At 37.6% G+C, this 20,015-nt stretch overlaps 1 protein-coding gene across 2 annotated transcripts in view; it reads left to right on the top strand.

Annotated features, from left to right (window-relative positions):
- The first annotated feature begins 14,744 nt into the window (after nt 1-14,744).
- The window catches only part of LOC138213584 (ras and Rab interactor 2-like), a 61,420-nt gene continuing 56,149 nt past the window's right edge, over nt 14,745-20,015 (top strand). For both annotated transcript variants that reach the window (XM_069174804.1, XM_069174805.1), the window contains exons 1-2: nt 14,745-14,976; nt 18,871-18,972. The gene's annotated coding sequence lies outside the window, so the exon portion shown is untranslated. The remainder of the gene's footprint in view (nt 14,977-18,870; nt 18,973-20,015) is intronic.

Here is a 20,015-nt window from a genome sequence, read left to right as displayed (position 1 = left end):
AGCTCAAAAACAGCATAAAACTGCTTTTCGGCTTAAACTAAGTGTTTACGAACAAATTTCTTCATCACTACTATGTCAAATGGGATAAACAACATAGACAAAGTGGTTTCAAGTCACTTTGTGTGGACAATTTGACAGGAAACACAATGTTTCAAAAACAGCCTTATCTCAGCGAGAGAAGCTCAAAAACAGCATAAAACTGCTTTACGGCTTAAACTAAGTGTTTACGAACAAATTTCTTCATCACTACTATGGCAAATGGGATAAACAACATGGACAAAGTGGTTTCAAGTCACTTTGTGTGGACAATTTCACAGGAAACACAATGTTTCAAAAACAGCCTTATCTCAGCGAGAGAAGCTCAAAAACAGCATAAAACTGCTTTACAGTGCCACGGCTTAAACTAAGTGTTTACGAACAAATTTCTTCATCAGCAAATGGGATACACTACATGGCCAATGTGGCTTCACTTTGTGTCTGCAATTACACAGAAAACAGCATTTCAAGACTCACTTTCTCATCCTAATGTAAAACTGCATCACAGCGCCACGGCTTAAACTAAGTGTTTACAAACAAGTTTCATACTCAGAACTTTGGCAAATGGGATACACTACATGGGCAAAGTGGTTTCAAGTCACTTTGTGTGGACAATTTCACAGGAAACACAATGTTTCAAAAACAGCCTTATCTCAGCGAGAGAAGCTCAAAAACAGCATTAAACTGCTGTACGGCTTAAACTAAGTGTTTACGAACAAATTTCTTCATCACTACTATGGCAAATGGGATAAACAACATGGACAAAGTGGTTTCAAGTCACTTTGTGTGGACAATTTGACAGGAAACACAATGTTTCAAAAACAGCCTTATCTCAGCGAGAGAAGCTCAAAAACAGCATAAAACTGCTTTACGGCTTAAACTAAGTGTTTAAAGAACAAATTTCTTCATCACTACTAAGGCAAATGGGATAAACAACATGGACAAAGTGGTTTCAAGTCACTTTGTGTGGACAATTTCACAGGAAACACAATGTTTCAAAAACAGCCTTATCTCAGCAAGAGAAGCTCAAAAACAGCATAAAACTGCTTTACAGTGCCACGGCTTAAACTAAGTGTTTACGAACAAATTTCTTCATCACTACTATGGCAAATGGGATAAACAACATGGACAAAGTGGTTTCAAGTCACTTTGTGTGGACAATTTGACAGGAAACACAATGTTTCAAAAACAGCCTTATCTCAGCGAGAGAAGCTCAAAAACAGCATAAAACTGCTTTACAGTGCCACGGCTTAAACTAAGTGTTTACGAACAAATTTCTTCATCAGCAAATGGGATACACTACATGGCCAATGTGGCTTCACTTTGTGTCTGCAATTACACAGAAAACAGCATTTCAAGACTCACTTTCTCATCCTAATGTAAAACTGCATCACAGCGCCACGGCTTAAACTAAGTGTTTACAAACAAGTTTCATACTCAGAACTTTGGCAAATGGGATACACTACATGTGCAAAGTGGTTTCAAGTCACTTTGTGTGGACAATTTCACAGGAAACACAATGTTTCAAAAACAGCCTTATCTCAGCGAGAGAAGCTCAAAAACAGCATAAAACTGCTTTTCGGCTTAAACTAAGTGTTTACGAACAAATTTCTTCATCACTACTATGTCAAATGGGATAAACAACATAGACAAAGTGGTTTCAAGTCACTTTGAGTGGACAATTTGACAGGAAACACAATGTTTCAAAAACAGCCTTATCTCAGCGAGAGAAGCTCAAAAACAGCATAAAACTGCTTTACGGCTTAAACTAAGTGTTTACGAAAAAATTTCTTCATCACTACTATGGCAAATGGGATAAAACAACATGGACAAAGTGGTTTCAAGTCACTTTGGTGTGGACAATTTCACAGGAAACACAATGTTTCAAAAACAGCCTTATCTCAGCGAGAGAAGCTCAAAAACAGCATAAAACTGCTTTACAGTGCCACGGCTTAAACTAAGTGTTTACGAACAAATTTCTTCATCAGCAAATGGGATACACTACATGGCCAATGTGGCTTCACTTTGTGTCTGCAATTACACAGAAAACAGCATTTCAAGACTCACTTTCTCATACTAATGTAAAACTGCATCACAGCGCCACGGCTTAAACTAAGTGTTTACAAACAAGTTTCATACTCAGAACTTTGGCAAATGGGATACACTACACGTGCAAAGTGGTTTCAAGTCACTTTGTGTGGACAATTTCACAGGAAACACAATGTTTCAAAAACAGCCTTATCTCAGCGAGAGAAGCTCAAAAACAGCATAAAACTGCTTTTCGGCTTAAACTAAGTGTTTACGAACAAATTTCTTCATCACTACAATGTCAAATGGGATAAACAACTGGACAAAGTGGTTTCAAGTCACTTTGTGTGGACAATTTCACAGGAAACACAATGTTTCAAAAACAGCCTTATCTCAGCGAGAGAAGCTCAAAAACAGCATAAAACTGCTTTTCGGCTTAAACTAAGTGTTTACGAACAAATTTCTTCATCACTACTATGTCAAATGGGATAAACAACATAGACAAAGTGGTTTCAAGTCACTTTGAGTGGACAATTTGACAGGAAACACAATGTTTCAAAAACAGCCTTATCTCAGCGAGAGAAGCTCAAAAACAGCATAAAACTGCTTTACGGCTTAAACTAAGTGTTTACGAAAAAATTTCTTCATCACTACTATGGCAAATGGGATAAACAACATGGACAAAGTGGTTTCAAGTCACTTTGTGTGGACAATTTCACAGGAAAACACAATGTTTCAAAAACAGCCTTATCTCAGCGAGAGAAGCTCAAAAACAGCATAAAACTGCTTTACAGTGCCACGGCTTAAACTAAGTGTTTACGAACAAATTTCTTCATCAGCAAATGGGATACACTACATGGCCAATGTGGCTTCACTTTGTGTCTGCAATTACACAGAAAACAGCATTTCAAGACTCACTTTCTCATACTAATGTAAAACTGCATCACAGCGCCACGGCTTAAACTAAGTGTTTACAAACAAGTTTCATACTCAGAACTTTGGCAAATGGGATACACTACACGTGCAAAGTGGTTTCAAGTCACTTTGTGTGGACAATTTCACAGGAAACACAATGTTTCAAAAACAGCCTTATCTCAGCGAGAGAAGCTCAAAAACAGCATAAAACTGCTTTTCGGCCTTAAACTAAGTGTTTACGAACAAATTTCTTCATCACTACAATGTCAAATGGGATAAACAACATGGACAAAGTGGTTTCAAGTCACTTTGTGTGGACAATTTCACAGGAAACACAATGTTTCAAAAACAGCCTTATCTCAGCGAGAGAAGCTCAAAAACAACATAAAACTGCTTTACGGCTTAAACTAAGTGTTTACGAACAAATTTCTTCATCACTACTATGGCAAATGGGAGAAACAACATGGACAAAGTGGTTTCAAGTCACTTTGTGTGGACAATTTCACAGGAAACACAATGTTTCAAAAACAGCCTTATCTCAGCGAGAGAAGCTCAAAAACAGCATAAAACTGCTTTACAGTGCCACAGCTTAAACTAAGTGTTTACGAACAAATTTCTTCATCAGCAAATGGGATACACTACATGGCCAATGTGGCTTCACTTTGTGTCTGCAATTACACAGAAAACAGCATTTCAAGACTCACTTTCTCATCCTAATGTAAAACTGCATCACAGCGGCCACGGCTTAAACTAATTGTTTACAAACAAGTTTCATACTCAGAACTTTGGCAAATGGGATACACTACATGTGCAAAGTGGTTTCAAGTCACTTTGTGTGGACAATTTCACAGGAAACACAATGTTTCAAAAACAGCCTTATCTCAGCGAGAGAAGCTCAAAAAACAGCATAAAACTGCTTTTCGGCTTAAACTAAGTGTTTACGAACAAATTTCTTCATCACTACTATGTCAAATGGGATAAACAACATAGACAAAGTGGTTTCAAGTCACTTTGTGTGGACAATTTGACAGGAAACACAATGTTTCAAAAACAGCCTTATCTCAGCGAGAGAAGCTCAAAAACAGCATAAAACTGCTTTTCGGCTTAAACTAAGTGTTTACGAACAAATTTCTTCATCACTACAATGTCAAATGGGATAAACAACATGGACAAAGTGGTTTCAAGTCACTTTGTGTGGACAATTTCACAGGAAACACAATGTTTCAAAAACAGCCTAATCTCAGCGAGAGAAGCTCAAAAAACAGCATAAAACTGCTTTACGGCTTAAACTAAGTGTTTACGAACAAATTTCTTCATCACTACAATGTCAAATGGGATAAACAACATGGACAAAGTGGTTTCAAGTCACTTTGTGTGGACAATTTCACAGGAAACACAATGTTTCAAAAACAGCCTAATCTCAGCGAGAGAAGCTCAAAAACAGCATAAAACTGCTTTACGGCTTAAACTAAGTGTTTACGAACAAATTTCTTCATCACTACCTATGGCAAATGGGATAAACAACATGGACAAAGTGGTTTCAAGTCACTTTGTGTGGACAATTTGACAGGAAACACAATGTTTCAAAAACAGCCTTATCTCAGCGAGAGAAGCTCAAAAACAGCATAAAACTGCTTTACAGTGCCACGGCTTAAACTAAGTGTTTACGAACAAATTTCTTCATCAGCAAATGGGATACACTACATGGCCAATGTGGCTTCACTTTGTGTCTGCAATTACACAGAAAACAGCAATTTCAAGACTCACTTTCTCATCCTAATGTAAAACTGCATCACAGCGCCACGGCTTAAACTAAGTGTTTACAAACAAGTTTCATACTCAGAACTTTGGCAAATGGGATACACTACATGTGCAAAGTGGTTTCAAGTCACTTTGTGTGGACAATTTCACAGGAAACACAATGTTTCAAAAAACAGCCTTATCTCAGCGAGAGAAGCTCAAAAACAGCATAAAACTGCTTTTCGGCTTAAACTAAGTGTTTTACGAACAAATTTCTTCATCACTACTATGTCAAATGGGATAAACAACATAGACAAAGTGGTTTCAAGTCACTTTGTGTGGACAATTTGACAGGAAACACAATGTTTCAAAAACAGCCTTATCTCAGCGAGAGAAGCTCAAAAACAGCATAAAAACTGCTTTTACCGGCTTAAACTAAGTGTTTACGAAAAAATTTCTTCATCACTACTATGGCAAATGGGATAAACAACATGGACAAAGTGGTTTCAAGTCACTTTGTGTGGACAATTTCACAGGAAACACAATGTTTCAAAAACAGCCTTATCTCAGCGAGAGAAGCTCAAAAACAGCATAAAACTGCTTTACAGTGCCACGGCTTAAAACTAAGTGTTTACGAACAAATTTCTTCATCAGCAAATGGGATACACTACATGGCCAATGTGGCTTCACTTTGTGTCTGCAATTACACAGAAAACAGCATTTCAAGACTCACTTTCTCATACTAATGTAAAACTGCATCACAGCGCCACGGCTTAAACTAAGTGTTTACAAACAAGTTTCATACTCAGAACTTTGGCAAATGGGATACACTACACGTGCAAAGTGGTTTCAAGTCACTTTGTGTGGACAATTTCACAGGAAACACAATGTTTCAAAAACAGCCTTATCTCAGCGAGAGAAGCTGAAAAACAGCATAAAACTGCTTTTCGGCTTAAACTAAGTGTTTACGAACAAATTTCTTCATCACTACAATGTCAAATGGGATAAACAACATGGACAAAGTGGTTTCAAGTCACTTTGTGTGGACAATTTGACAGGAAACACAATGTTTCAAAAACAGCCTTATCTCAGCGAGAGAAGCTCAAAAACAGCATAAAACTGCTTTACGGCTTAAACTAAGTGTTTACGAACAAATTTCTTCATCACTACTATGGCAAATGGGATAAACAACATGGACAAAGTGGTTTCAAGTCACTTTGTGTGGACAATTTCACAGGAAACACAATGTTTCAAAAACAGCCTTATCTCAGCGAGAGAAGCTCAAAAACAGCATAAAACTGCTTTACAGTGCCACAGCTTAAACTAAGTGTTTACGAACAAATTTCTTCATCAGCAAATGGGATACACTACATGGCCAATGTGGCTTCACTTTGTGTCTGCAATTACACAGAAAACAGCATTTCAAGACTCACTTTCTCATCCTAATGTAAAACTGCATCACAGCGCCACGGCTTAAACTAATTGTTTACAAACAAGTTTCATACTCAGAACTTTGGCAAATGGGATACACTACATGTGCAAAGTGGTTTCAAGTCACTTTGTGTGGACAATTTCACAGGAAACACAATGTTTCAAAAACAGCCTTATCTCAGCGAGAGAAGCTCAAAAACAGCATAAAACTGCTTTTCGGCTTAAACTAAGTGTTTACGAACAAATTTCTTCATCACTACTATGTCAAATGGGATAAACAACATAGACAAAGTGGTTTCAAGTCACTTTGTGTGGACAATTTGACAGGAAACACAATGTTTCAAAAACAGCCTTATCTCAGCGAGAGAAGCTCAAAAACAGCATAAAACTGCTTTACGGCTTAAACTAAGTGTTTACGAAAAAATTTCTTCATCACTACTATGGCAAATGGGATAAACAACATGTACAAAGTGGTTTCAAGTCACTTTGTGTGGACAATTTGACAGGAAACACAATGTTTCAAAAACAGCCTTATCTCAGCGAGAGAAGCTCAAAAACAGCATAAAACTGCTTTACAGTGCCACGGCTTAAACTAAGTGTTTACGAACAAATTTCTTCATCAGCAAATGGGATACACTACATGGCCAATGTGGCTTCACTTTGTGTCTGCAATTACACAGAAAACAGCATTTCAAGACTCACTTTCTCATCCTAATGTAAAACTGCATCACAGCGCCGCGGCTTAAACTAAGTGTTTACAAACAAGTTTCATACTCAGAACTTTGGCAAATGGGATACACTACATGGGCAAAGTGGTTTCAAGTCACTTTGTGTGGACAATTTCACAGGAAACACAATGTTTCAAAAACAGCCTTATCTCAGCGAGAGAAGCTCAAAAACAGCATAAAACTGCTGTACGGCTTAAACTAAGTGTTTACGAACAAATTTCTTCATCACTACTATGGCAAATGGGATAAACAACATGGACAAAGTGGTTTCAAGTCACTTTGTGTGGACAATTTCACAGGAAAACACAATGTTTCAAAAACAGCCTTATCTCAGCAAGAGAAGCTCAAAAACAGCATAAAACTGCTTTACAGTGCCACGGCTTAAACTAAGTGTTTACGAACAAATTTCTTCATCACTACTATGGCAAATGGGATAAACAACATGGACAAAGTGGTTTCAAGTAACTTTGTGTGGACAATTTGACAGGAAACACAATGTTTCAAAAACAGCCTTATCTCAGCGAGAGAAGCTCAAAAACAGCATAAAACTGCTTTACAGTGCCACGGCTTAAACTAAGTGTTTACGAACAAATTTCTTCATCAGCAAATGGGATACACTACATGGCCAATGTGGCTTCACTTTGTGTCTGCAATTACACAGAAAACAGCATTTCAAGACTCACTTTCTCATCCTAATGTAAAACTGCATCACAGCGCCACGGCTTAAACTAAGTGTTTACAAACAAGTTTCATACTCAGAACTTTGGCAAATGGGATACACTACATGTGCAAAGTGGTTTCAAGTCACTTTGTGTGGACAATTTCACAGGAAACACAATGTTTCAAAAACAGCCTTATCTCAGCGAGAGAAGCTCAAAAACAGCATAAAACTGCTTTTCGGCTTAAACTAAGTGTTTACGAACAAATTTCTTCATCACTACTATGTCAAATGGGATAAACAACATAGAGAAAGTGGTTTCAAGTCACTTTGTGTGGACAATTTGACAGGAAACACAATGTTTCAAAAACAGCCTTATCTCAGCGAGAGAAGCTCAAAAACAGCATAAAACTGCTTTTCGGCTTAAACTAAGTGTTTACGAACAAATTTCTTCATCACTACTATGTCAAATGGGATAAACAACATAGACAAAGTGGTTTCAAGTCACTTTGTGTGGACAATTTGACAGGAAACACAATGTTTCAAAAACAGCCTTATCTCAGCGAGAGAAGCTCAAAAACAGCATAAAACTGCTTTACGGCTTAAACTAAGTGTTTACGAAAAAATTTCTTCATCACTACTATGGCAAATGGGATAAACAACATGGACAAAGTGGTTTCAAGTCACTTTGTGTGGACAATTTCACAGGAAACACAATGTTTCAAAAACAGCCTTATCTCAGCGAGAGAAGCTCAAAAACAGCATAAAACTGCTTTACAGTGCCACGGCTTAAACTAAGTGTTTACGAACAAATTTCTTCATCAGCAAATGGGATACACTACATGGCCAATGTGGCTTCACTTTGTGTCTGCAATTACACAGAAAACAGCATTTCAAGACTCACTTTCTCATCCTAATGTAAAACTGCATCACAGCGCCGCGGCTTAAACTAAGTGTTTACAAACAAGTTTCATACTCAGAACTTTGGCAAATGGGATACACTACATGGGCAAAGTGGTTTCAAGTCACTTTGTGTGGACAATTTCACAGGAAACACAATGTTTCAAAAACAGCCTTATCTCAGCGAGAGAAGCTCAAAAACAGCATAAAACTGCTGTACGGCTTAAACTAAGTGCTTACGAACAAATTTCTTCATCACTACTATGGCAAATGGGATAAACAACATGGACAAAGTGGTTTCAAGTCACTTTGTGTGGACAATTTGACAGGAAACACAATGTTTCAAAAACAGCCTTATGTCAGCGAGAGAAGCTCAAAAACAGCATAAAACTGCTTTACGGCTTAAACTAAGTGTTTAAGAACAAATTTCTTCATCACTACTAAGGCAAATGGGATAAACAACATGGACAAAGTGGTTTCAAGTCACTTTGTGTGGACAATTTCACAGGAAACACAATGTTTCAAAAACAGCCTTATCTCAGCAAGAGAAGCTCAAAAACAGCATAAAACTGCTTTACAGTGCCACGGCTTAAACTAAGTGTTTACGAACAAATTTCTTCATCACTACTATGGCAAATGGGATAAACAACATGGACAAAGTGGTTTCAAGTCACTTTGTGTGGACAATTTGACAGGAAACACAATGTTTCAAAAACAGCCTTATCTCAGCGAGAGAAGCTCAAAAACAGCATAAAACTGCTTTACAGTGCCACGGCTTAAACTAAGTGTTTACGAACAAATTTCTTCATCAGCAAATGGGATACACTACATGGCCAATGTGGCTTCACTTTGTGTCTGCAATTACACAGAAAACAGCATTTCAAGACTCACTTTCTCATCCTAATGTAAAACTGCATCACAGCGCCACGGCTTAAACTAAGTGTTTACAAACAAGTTTCATACTCAGAACTTTGGCAAATGGGATACACTACATGTGCAAAGTGGTTTCAAGTCACTTTGTGTGGACAATTTCACAGGAAACACAATGTTTCAAAAACAGCCTTATCTCAGCGAGAGAAGCTCAAAAACAGCATAAAACTGCTTTTCGGCTTAAACTAAGTGTTTACGAACAAATTTCTTCATCACTACTATGTCAAATGGGATAAACAACATAGACAAAGTGGTTTCAAGTCACTTTGTGTGGACAATTTGACAGGAAACACAATGTTTCAAAAACAGCCTTATCTCAGCGAGAGAAGCTCAAAAACAGCATAAAACTGTTTTACGGCTTAAACTAAGTGTTTACGAACAAATTTCTTCATCAGCAAATGGGATACACTACATGGCCAATGTGGCTTCACTTTGTGTCTGCAATTACACAGAAAACAGCATTTCAAGACTCACTTTCTCATCCTAATGGAAAACTGCATCACAGCGCCACGGCTTAAACTAAGTGTTTACAAACAAGTTTCATACTCAGAACTTTGGCAAATGGGATACACTACATGGGCAAAGTGGTTTCAAGTCACTTTGTGTGGACAATTTCACAGGAAACACAATGTTTCAAAAACAGCCTTATCGCAGGGAGAGAAGCTCAAAAACAGCATAAAACTGCATTACAGTGCCACGGCTTAAACTAAGTGTTTACGAACAAATTTCTTCATCAGCAAATGGGATACACTACATGGCCAATGTGGCTTCACTTTGTGTCTACAATTACACAGAAAACAGCATTTCAAGTCTCACTTTCTCAGTAAAACTGCATCACAGCGCCACGGCTTAAAATAAGTGTTTACAAACAAGTTTCATACTCAGAACTTTGGCAAATGGGATACACTACATGGACAAAGTGGTTTCAAGTCACTTTGTGTGGACAATTTCACAGGAAACACAATGTTTTAAAAACAGCCTTATCTCAGCAAGAGAAGCTCAAACACATCGTAAAACTACATTACAGTGCCACGGCTTAAACTAAGTGTTTACGAACAAATTTCTCCATCAGCAAATGGTATACACTACATGGCCAATGTGGCTTCACTTTGTGTCTGCAATTACACAGAAAACAGCATTTCAAGTCTCAATTTCTCAGTAAAACTGCATCACAGCGCCACGGCTTAAAATAAGTGTTTACAAAAAAGTTTCATACTCAGAACTTTGGCAAATGGGATAAACTTCATGGCCAAAGTGGTTTTAAGTCACTTTGTGTCTGCAATTTCACAGAAAACAGTATTTTAAATCTCACTTTCTCAGCCTAATGTAAAACTGCATCACAGCGCCACGGCATAAATTAAGTGTTTACAAACAAATTGCTTCATCAGTACTGTCGGAAATGGGATAAAATACATGGCCAAAGTGGTTTCAAGTCACTTTGTATTCACAATTTCTCAGAAAACATAATGTCTCGAAAACAGCATGAAACTGCTTTACAGTGCCACGGCTTAAACTAAGTGTTTACTAAAAAGTTTCTTCATCAGTACTATGGCAAATGGGATACACTACATGGCCAAAGAGGTTTCAAGTCATTTTGTGTCTGTAATTTCACAGAAAACAGCATTTCAAGTCTCTCTGTCTCAGCCTAATGTAAAACTGCATCACAGCGCCACGGCTTAAAGTAAGTGTTTACGAACAAATTTGTTCATCAGCAAATGGGATACACGACATGGCCAACGTGGCTTCAAGTCACTTTGTGTCTGCAATTACATAGAAAACAGCATTTCAAGTCTCACTTTCTCAGCCTAATATAAAACTGCATCACAGCGCCACGGCTTAAACTAAGTGTTTACAAACAAGTTTCATACTCAGAACTTTGGCAAATGGGATACACTACATGGGCAAAGTGGTTTCAAGTCACTTTGTGTGGACAATTTCACAGGAAACACAATGTATTAAAAACAGCCTTATCTCAGCGAGAGAAGCTCAAATACAGCATAAAACTGCATATTAATGCCACGACTTAAACTAAGTGTTTACTAAAAAGTTTATTCCTCAGAACGATGGCAATTGGGATAAACTACATGGCCAAAGTGGTTTCAAGTCACTTTGTGTCTGCAATTTCACAGAGAACAGTATTTTAAATCTCACTTTCTCAGCCTAATGCATCACAGAGCCACGGCATAAATTAAGTGTTTACAAACAAATTTCTTCATCAATACTGTGGGAAATGGGATAAAATACATGTCAAAAGTGGTTTCAAGTCACTTTGTGTCTGCAATTTCACAGAAAACATTATTTTAAATCTCACTTTCTCAGCCTAATGCATCACAGAGCCACGGCATAAATTAAGTGTTTACAAACAAATTTCTTCATCAGTACTGTCGGAAATGGGATAAAATACATGGCCAAAGTGGTTTCAAGTCACTTTGTGTCTGCAATTTCACAGAAAACAGCATTTCAAGTCTCTCTGTCTCAGCCTAATGTAAAACTGCATCACAGAGCCACGGCATAAATTAAGTGTTTACAAACAAATTTCCTATTCAGAACTATGTCAATTGTGATAAACTACATGGCCAAAAGACTTCAAGTCACTTTGTGTGGACAATTTCACAGAAAACACAATGTTTCAAAAACAGCATAAAACTGCTTTCAGTGCCACGGCTTAAACTAAGTGTTTACTAAAAAGTTTCTTCCTCAGAACGATGGCAATTGGGATACCCTACATTGCCAAAGTGGTTTCAAGTCACTTTGTGTGGACAATTTCACAGGAACCACAATGTTTCAAAAACAGCCTTATCTCAGCGAGAGAAGCTCAAAAACAGCATAAAACTGCATATTAATGCCAAGGTTTAAACTAAGTGTTCACAAACAAGTTTCCTACTCAGAACTATGTCAAATGGGATACACTACATGGCCAAAGTGGTTTCAAGTCACTTTGTGTCTGCAATTTCACAGAAAACAGTATTTTAAATCTCACTTTCTCAGCCTAATGTAAAATTGCATCACAGAGCCATGGCATAAATTAAGTGTTTACTAAAAGGTTTCTTACTCAGAACTATGGCAAATGGGATACGGCCAAAGTGGTTTCAAGTCACTTTGTGTGGACAATTTCACAGGAAACACAATGTTTCAAAACAGCTTTATCTAACCCTAACCCTAACCATCTAACTCTAACCCCCTAACCTTAACCCTAACCCCTAACCCCTAACTCTAACCCAAACCTTACCCTAATCCTAACCCTAACCCTAAACCTAAACCCTTAAGCCTTAATTTGAACCCTAACCCTAACCCCAAAGCCCAGCCCCTACCCCTAACCCTAACCCTTTAACACAATCCCTAACGCTAACTCTAACTCTAACCCTAACTCTAACCCTAAGCCAACCCTAACCCTAACCCTAAACCACTAACCCTAACCCTAACGCTAACCCTCCAACTCTAACCCTAACCATAACCCTCCAACCCTAACCCTCTACCCCTAACCCTAACCCCTAACCATAACACTAACCCTAACCGCAATTTCACTGAAAACAGTGTTTCAAATCTTGCTTTTATCAGCCTAACGCATCACAGCGCCACGGCTTCAACTAAGTGTTTACTAAAAAGTTTCTTCCTCAGAACGATGGCAAGTGGGATAAAATACATGGCCAAAGTGGTTTCAAGTCACTTTGTGTGGACAATGTCATACCACACAGTATTTCTTCAAATGGCAGTGTCTCAGTAATGTAGTTTTACATTACTGAGACAGTGCCAGATGTGGGGAGGAGCATGACTACGAGTACTGTAGGAAAGGTATGCAATCTAAATGTTGCAATTGCAGAGGCTGCCACAGCGTGGGGAACGGGGGTGTGAAATGATAGAAAGGGAGGTACAGATTTAACAGATCAGAGTGCAAAAAAGACGACACATGCAGAAGCAAAATGGTGAACCAAAGGAGGGGTATAATTACATGATTCACTAGTTTTCTCTAATGCTTCACGTAATTCTCCCCCTCCTTTGGTTCACAGGCCAACATAACAGACAACAGGAACAACCAAGAGAGTGCAAGTCAAGTCAGAACATTTTTAAGCAGTTGGATGATTTTTGTAACAGAATTGGAATAGGAGCTCCCACAAGCAATGTCTGGGGGATGATAAGGAAAATGAAGGGAATCCTTAGTCAGTACACAGCAAAGTTGGAGTCAACAGCAGTGACAAATAAAGATAAAACAGACATAAAGACATTCATTGAAATGCATGCTGATAATATTGTAACCGAGAAAGGATATTGAGGAGAGAAGACAGGAGTGTACATGTTGTGCGATCGATACACCCTTTATTATACAAGAAAAGAAGGGAGCTCTTGCAAAATCTGGGTTAACATTGCCAAGGACAGACCAAATTTGTAATATGATGTTAAATCACTTAATTGTTCAGACAGAAATTAAATTTAAGTTTAAGATTAAATTAAATTAGATTAAATGGGAATAGCATTTAGTTGAATTAAATTTTTTTTATTGGGTAATTTACCTGTAAGCAAGTTATTATATAAATAACAGACAGAAAAATGCAAGACGGTTCTGGATGTGTTTAGATGTGTGGCAGGGTTTGGAGCAAATAGAAGGCTTTGAAGAATATTTATATTGCTTTAAAGAGATCTGTGACTGATTATGGGAGTATGTCTGCAGCAGAAACATTATTATTAAAAAAGCTGGAAGTGATTAAAAAATTACACTGAATCTAAAATACAGATAATTGGGACAATTTTTAAGGGCACAAAGAAGAGCAGGTTCACCCAGGAACACAAGCTGTGAAGGCCTTTTAGACCCTGCTGGGAAAGTGTGGAAAGCAAAGGTTGCATGTTTTGTTTATGCAGGTAGTAAAGTGGCAGAAGAAATGGGATGCTCTGACTAGTAACAGTGATGTAGTAATTTTTCCTGTATTTGTGGATCTTTGTGTCCAGAAGAAAATAAAAATGAGAACTTAATATCAAGACTGAGGTTAGGGCACACAGGGATAAACAGTACAAGGCACTTAATATCAATCAGGGCTGTGTGGATGTGAATTAGTAGTAGAAATGGTTGAACATGTTATTTGTCACTGCCATTGAGAAAAAAACTAACAAAGGAACTAAGGAAGTGTGGAGTGAGCATGTTAAATCTAGAGAATGTATTTAGCATTGAGGATAGACAACATAAAGCCTTATTAGAGTTTCTCAAAAACAATTCATGAACAGAATTAAATGTTTGAGCCCAAGGGAAATGAAGAACTGGGTTCACACTCCAGCATGGTAGGTGGCGGTAATGCACCTTAAACGCTAAATGCCACCCGCCATTAAACAAAAGAAGAAGAAGCCCTTTCTTCCAGCGTGTCATATTAGTCGATGACAGTAACGCAGCCAGGAGTTCCTGAGAAAGAGTTTAGGACCATGGAGAAAACTGCTGCGGGACTGATTCTGTTCACTTGCTTTCCTCATTCGAGACTTTGAGAAGTGGGCTACTTATTTTCACATTTTATAACAACTGAGAGAGTAACCTCGACATGGAGCTATTATATGTTACATATGCAGCAACTCGTCAGATCTGTGGACTTTACTTCGCTTGAACTGCATCCGACACAATCTCCGCAACAGGTAAAGTACCATTTAGGTTCAACTAGTTGTCCTTTGTGTTGACGTTCTGCGTTGGTAAGAGCCGTGTTTCCGTCGCCACTAATCAATTTCTAAACTCAAATCTAATCCTTGCCTTCCGAGAAAAGCGGAAGATAGTCGATTTATTGCGTCACCATAAATTATCGAGCTGCACTTTATATGAGGAATCCTACGTGACGTGTTGTAAAATTGATCAACCACCTGTCGCGCGACGTCAGTGTTTAAACCGTATTAATGGAAAGCCACTGGACCGATTACCGATTACGTTAGGCTACGTATTAATATTTCGCAGTTATAATTTCCCATATGCTGCTTTGCGAAGTCACATATGACATAGGATGTGGTTGAAGACTTTTACGAATCTCTACTAGCCAAATAATCCAACACAACCTACTAAAGAAATTGCAAATGTTGAATGAAATAAAACAGCCCGAGATCACGGATGGGATAAAGGCAACTGGAACTCTGTTATCCTATCGATATGGTTTACCCCAAACCCTGGCCGCCTGGGAAAAAAAAGGAGGACGCGCGTTGTTGTGCTTGTACCACGGAAGCTCGAAGGCGAGCCATGAAAGCCAATTCAAAAATTCGAAAATAAGCAACTTTTTTTCTGCGGAATGTATTGTACAAGTGAAAGCAATTTTGGGAATGTATTAAAGGGGCAGTGAAAACTGCATGTTACAATGTTTTCAGTTGGCAACACAATCAACAACTGCATTTTCAATCATTCAATAGCCTATATATCCAATATTGTCTTAAGACATCTGTAAAGAGATTGTATGTCAATGTAGATCTCTACAATATTAATTTTGTTATTTTGGGGGGAAATTTGTAATTATTTGCAGAAATATGATTTTAGTAGACATAGATAGATAGATAGATAGATAGATAGATAGATAGATAGATATTGTTACACAGTGTTCATCCTCAGGTTGAGACTTTTGGGATATTTTTTTCGCTGTTTGTAAAAGTCTAATCAGTTTACTGAAGTCAAAAGTATTATTTTGTCGTGTCAATCTTAGTAAGTAATTCAAGTTATTTTAATATAGCACCTTTCTCAGACAAAGTAAAAAAGCACTTCACAATAATAAAAACAAAATAAATGTAGCAATATTAAAAGAGAAACTAATAATCACAACAAACAACAACATTATTGTAATACAAGCACGAGACAACATTAGGGAAGACCAATCTGAATACATGTGTCTTGTGTTTTTTTTTTGAAGGCGTTGACAGAAGCTGGGGAAGAGTATTCCACAGGGTCGGAGCCACCACTTTAAAAGCATGTTCACCTTTATTCTTTAAACAAGTAAAGTAAGCCTGGTCAGAAGAACTGAGTGACCCATTAGTGGTATAATGATAGATCAGGTTAGTGATGTATTCCAGGGCCTGACCATAGAGGGTCTCTATCGGTGAGAACGATGACTTTATACTAGGGCTGGGCGAAGTGGCTTAAAAATAATATCGCAATATTTTTAACCTGTATTGCAATAAACAATATATATTGTGATATTTTGGAATATTCTCAAAAGTATTTCAGAAATGCCAGAAATTGAACCCTTTGATGCATTAAAATAATACCAGTATGGTAATTATATTAGTTCCTGCAACATGTCTGCATTCAAACATTCTTGTTTATATCCATTAGTGGTTTCTGTTGGAACCATTTTAAATTTACATGCAAAAAGGGGAAAATCACAACAAAGTATTTATTCGAGCCAGCAGGGCTATTGCCCTGGACAGATATCAATTATTGGTACTGAAACGCTTATCAATACTACTCGCCACAATTTGTTAGAAAAAAATCAAAATAAAGATGAGACAAGATTCAACGATTATTTTATCAATTCTTTTTAAATCCTGTCTATTGATTCAGTACGTCATGTCAATGGCAATCCGATTGGTTCTTTTGAAAAAACAACCACATCACGAGCTGTATATAAATGACATTTCTTGGGTAGCAAACTGCAGCACCATTTTTTTTTAAACAGGAGTATTTCAGAGCAAATTCATGAACACACCCATGAATATCAGCTGGTTAATGGCTAGTTTTTATTGTTAACCCATGTTCTTAATCAGTTGACTGTGTGGCTGCAGGCTGCTTTCATACTGGCGCACTGGCCCTCAAGCTGGTCGGAAAAACTTTGCATCTCTCAAGCCTGTATGTGACGGACTTTCTGGATGTCTCAACAAACTGGTCGCATTTCATCCCTTACACGCAAACGACTGTCAGCATCGACTGTAGTGAAGAGTAACTGCACTTTTGTATGCGTATTCTCTCTGCCATTGTCGATCAGAGGCTCTGTGTGTGTTTGCAGCCGGTGCTGCAGCTGCAAACCGACAGCTGTCCTCCTCCGCTTGCTCAGAGGTTCCGACACGGATCTCTCCGAGAAGCACACAGTCGGATGGAGTGAGGGAAGCGTAAAGTCAAAAGTGTATCTCATGCCAGCGGAGGCTTAATTTGTATTCGATGTTCACGATATAGTCATTTAATACATCCCACGTATGATAAACCGCGAAAAAGCAAGTATATTCTAAATATCGCCCACTCCTACTTTACACTCTATGCTGAACCTGATGGGCAACCATGGATGGGCAAGGGGAGGATAAAATGGGACCTGGTCAAGAGCCTTGGAGCAGCATTTTGAACCAGTTGTAGGCGATCCCAAAATGACTTGCTGACCTGTATATTCCACTGAACATGGGGCCGTCACGCCGCATGTGGGCCTCGATTTTGTTCCGTCCTCTGCACGGCTTCATATCATACAGGGAGTTATTCAGAAGCAGAGCATTTTGTCTGCCTGCTTCCTAATTTGGTCATGTTTCCTTGATTTTTGTACTTTTAGCGTTGGTAAACGTTGGTAAATTGTTTCTTCTTTTGTCCATTTTGTGTTTATTGCTGTCATTTCCTACTTTGTGCTGCAGCCCACAGACACTTAATATAGTTTGCTCTGTTTTCGTCATTACAAAACATTGTTATTTGTTGCGTAACTATTTCAAATACCATGTTGTAGCGGGAGGACAATGGATTTCTTTTCCAAATTGAAATGAGTAATGTAGTGATGTGTGGTATGAAGAACATGATTCTCTTTGTTTTTGTCCAACTGACTTCCTGCGCAGTCGATCTGCTCTATTCATCTTGCCACGGTCTCCGAGTGGCTTCCGTCAGAAATATTTTAGCCGCCTATCTTTAGCACAGCAGAGCGCCGATCCACTTCTGGGACACTGCTGACATGCACCGCGGTGCTACCAGTGGGATATGAAGCATTTACTATAATGACTGCGAGTTAGGTTAGGTTAGGTAGTTACTTTATTAATCCCTGAGGGGAATTTTTTTTTTTTTTTAATTAAAAAAAAAAAAAAAAAAAAAATTTAGGTTCGGTAGTTTACACCGGTAGATGTGTCGGAGATGGAATACGTCCCAGACATAAAAGGTAGAATTTTGCCTTGATACAGGTGGAAAGGCAATTACAGTAGTACAGTAGCATGAATGATCATTTACAGTTCTGGTTTGGATACAACGGATTTCTGTTTTATAATGTTTCTGAAATGAAAGAAGCATGTAGTAAGTGATTTAATATACTGCTGAAAAGACATAGCTTCGTCAAAAATAACATTGATGTTTCTTAGATTGGACTGAACGGATGAGTAAAGGGACCCAATACACTGCAACCTTAGAGGCTACACTGTCTTGTCTCCATTCAGCTGTAAGAAGTTATAAACCCAAGTTTGGGATTATAAAAACACAGTTTATGATGCATGCATTTTTGGTTTTATTGCCCATAAATCATTCTTATAAACTCTTGGAAAAAAAACAACAGTCCTCGCTGTGTAAACTAACTGAATATTTATGTGGCAACTTTTTTTGACCTGCAGCATACATGCCAAATCTGAGGAAAAGATGAAGTTAAAAAGTTGATTGCTCCAAAGTGTGCAGATGAAGACAAGTTTAAAGGAAGAAAAGAGTATAATTTCAAGGTGAGTTTGAAGTTATTTTTTTCCCACCATGTTTTATTGCATAAAATCTGATAGGAATTATCCTAACGGATTAAAGATATAATCCTGTGTGATTGTATTGTATAAATTCCTATAATATTTTGTCCGATATGGTTAGTTCCAGGGTCATTGATGTATAAGGATTTTCAACAGGCCAATTTTAAAATACAAGAAATAAGAATACCTGTTGCAAACAATAAGAATGTCTTGTATGCAAAAATCCAGATCAAAATTTTAAATTTGTTGTTTTGTATTGTTTTTATATTGGCATGAATTGGCAGTGACCTTAAAAAATGTCGTGGTGTGACATATCTTCAAATTTATTAATTTCCTTAACACGCTTGACATGTTTCACAGGTTCTCAGTAATATAAAGTTTAGAAACAAAGTACTTGCATTTTTTGTTTTGTTTTTGTAAATATTAATATCCTATTTTTGTTCTATAATGGCACAGTAACCTTCTCACGTACTTATATTTTCTGTAATTTTCATAAAACTGAAAAAAATGATTGAAAAATATCATTCACATAAGCATACTGTATTAAAGATACATATTTTACCCAAATAAATCAGTCATCCTATTTTGAATTTAATACGGTTATGGCTATTATTGGTCGTGTCACCTGATGTGTTGTCGCTCCAAAAGACATGAGGCCCTCGTATAGTTAAAAATCTATTGAAAGAGATCAATAAACAATAAATTCCTTGCAACAAGTAGGTTTTTATTTTTATCAAAAATGAACACAATTTCCATGAACATATAAGTTTCATTAACATTTATTTAAAATAACATTGCAAAGCTTTGAACAAACATTTTTTATTGCTTGACAATAGATTAAATTTATTTTGGGAAGAATATCATTTTGACATAAACCATGTTTCATCTACCGTGTAATCATCACAAACAGTTTAAAGTGAAGCACATATTTGTGGCCTTGTTATGAACCAAACATTTCATTGAACTTGCCGTCTATGGATATTTGTAATGTCTGAACGTCTGATGTGAAGCTGCAGGAGTGTTTTCTG

This window comes from Embiotoca jacksoni, unplaced genomic scaffold (genome assembly GCF_022577435.1).
Source record: "Embiotoca jacksoni isolate LCO1_2020_lvr unplaced genomic scaffold, fEmbJac1.0.p SCAF_61, whole genome shotgun sequence".
Taxonomy (NCBI): domain Eukaryota; kingdom Metazoa; phylum Chordata; class Actinopteri; family Embiotocidae; genus Embiotoca; species Embiotoca jacksoni.
The sequence above is the reverse complement of the archived record's forward strand: the minus strand, read 5'-3'. Positions and strand labels throughout refer to the sequence as shown.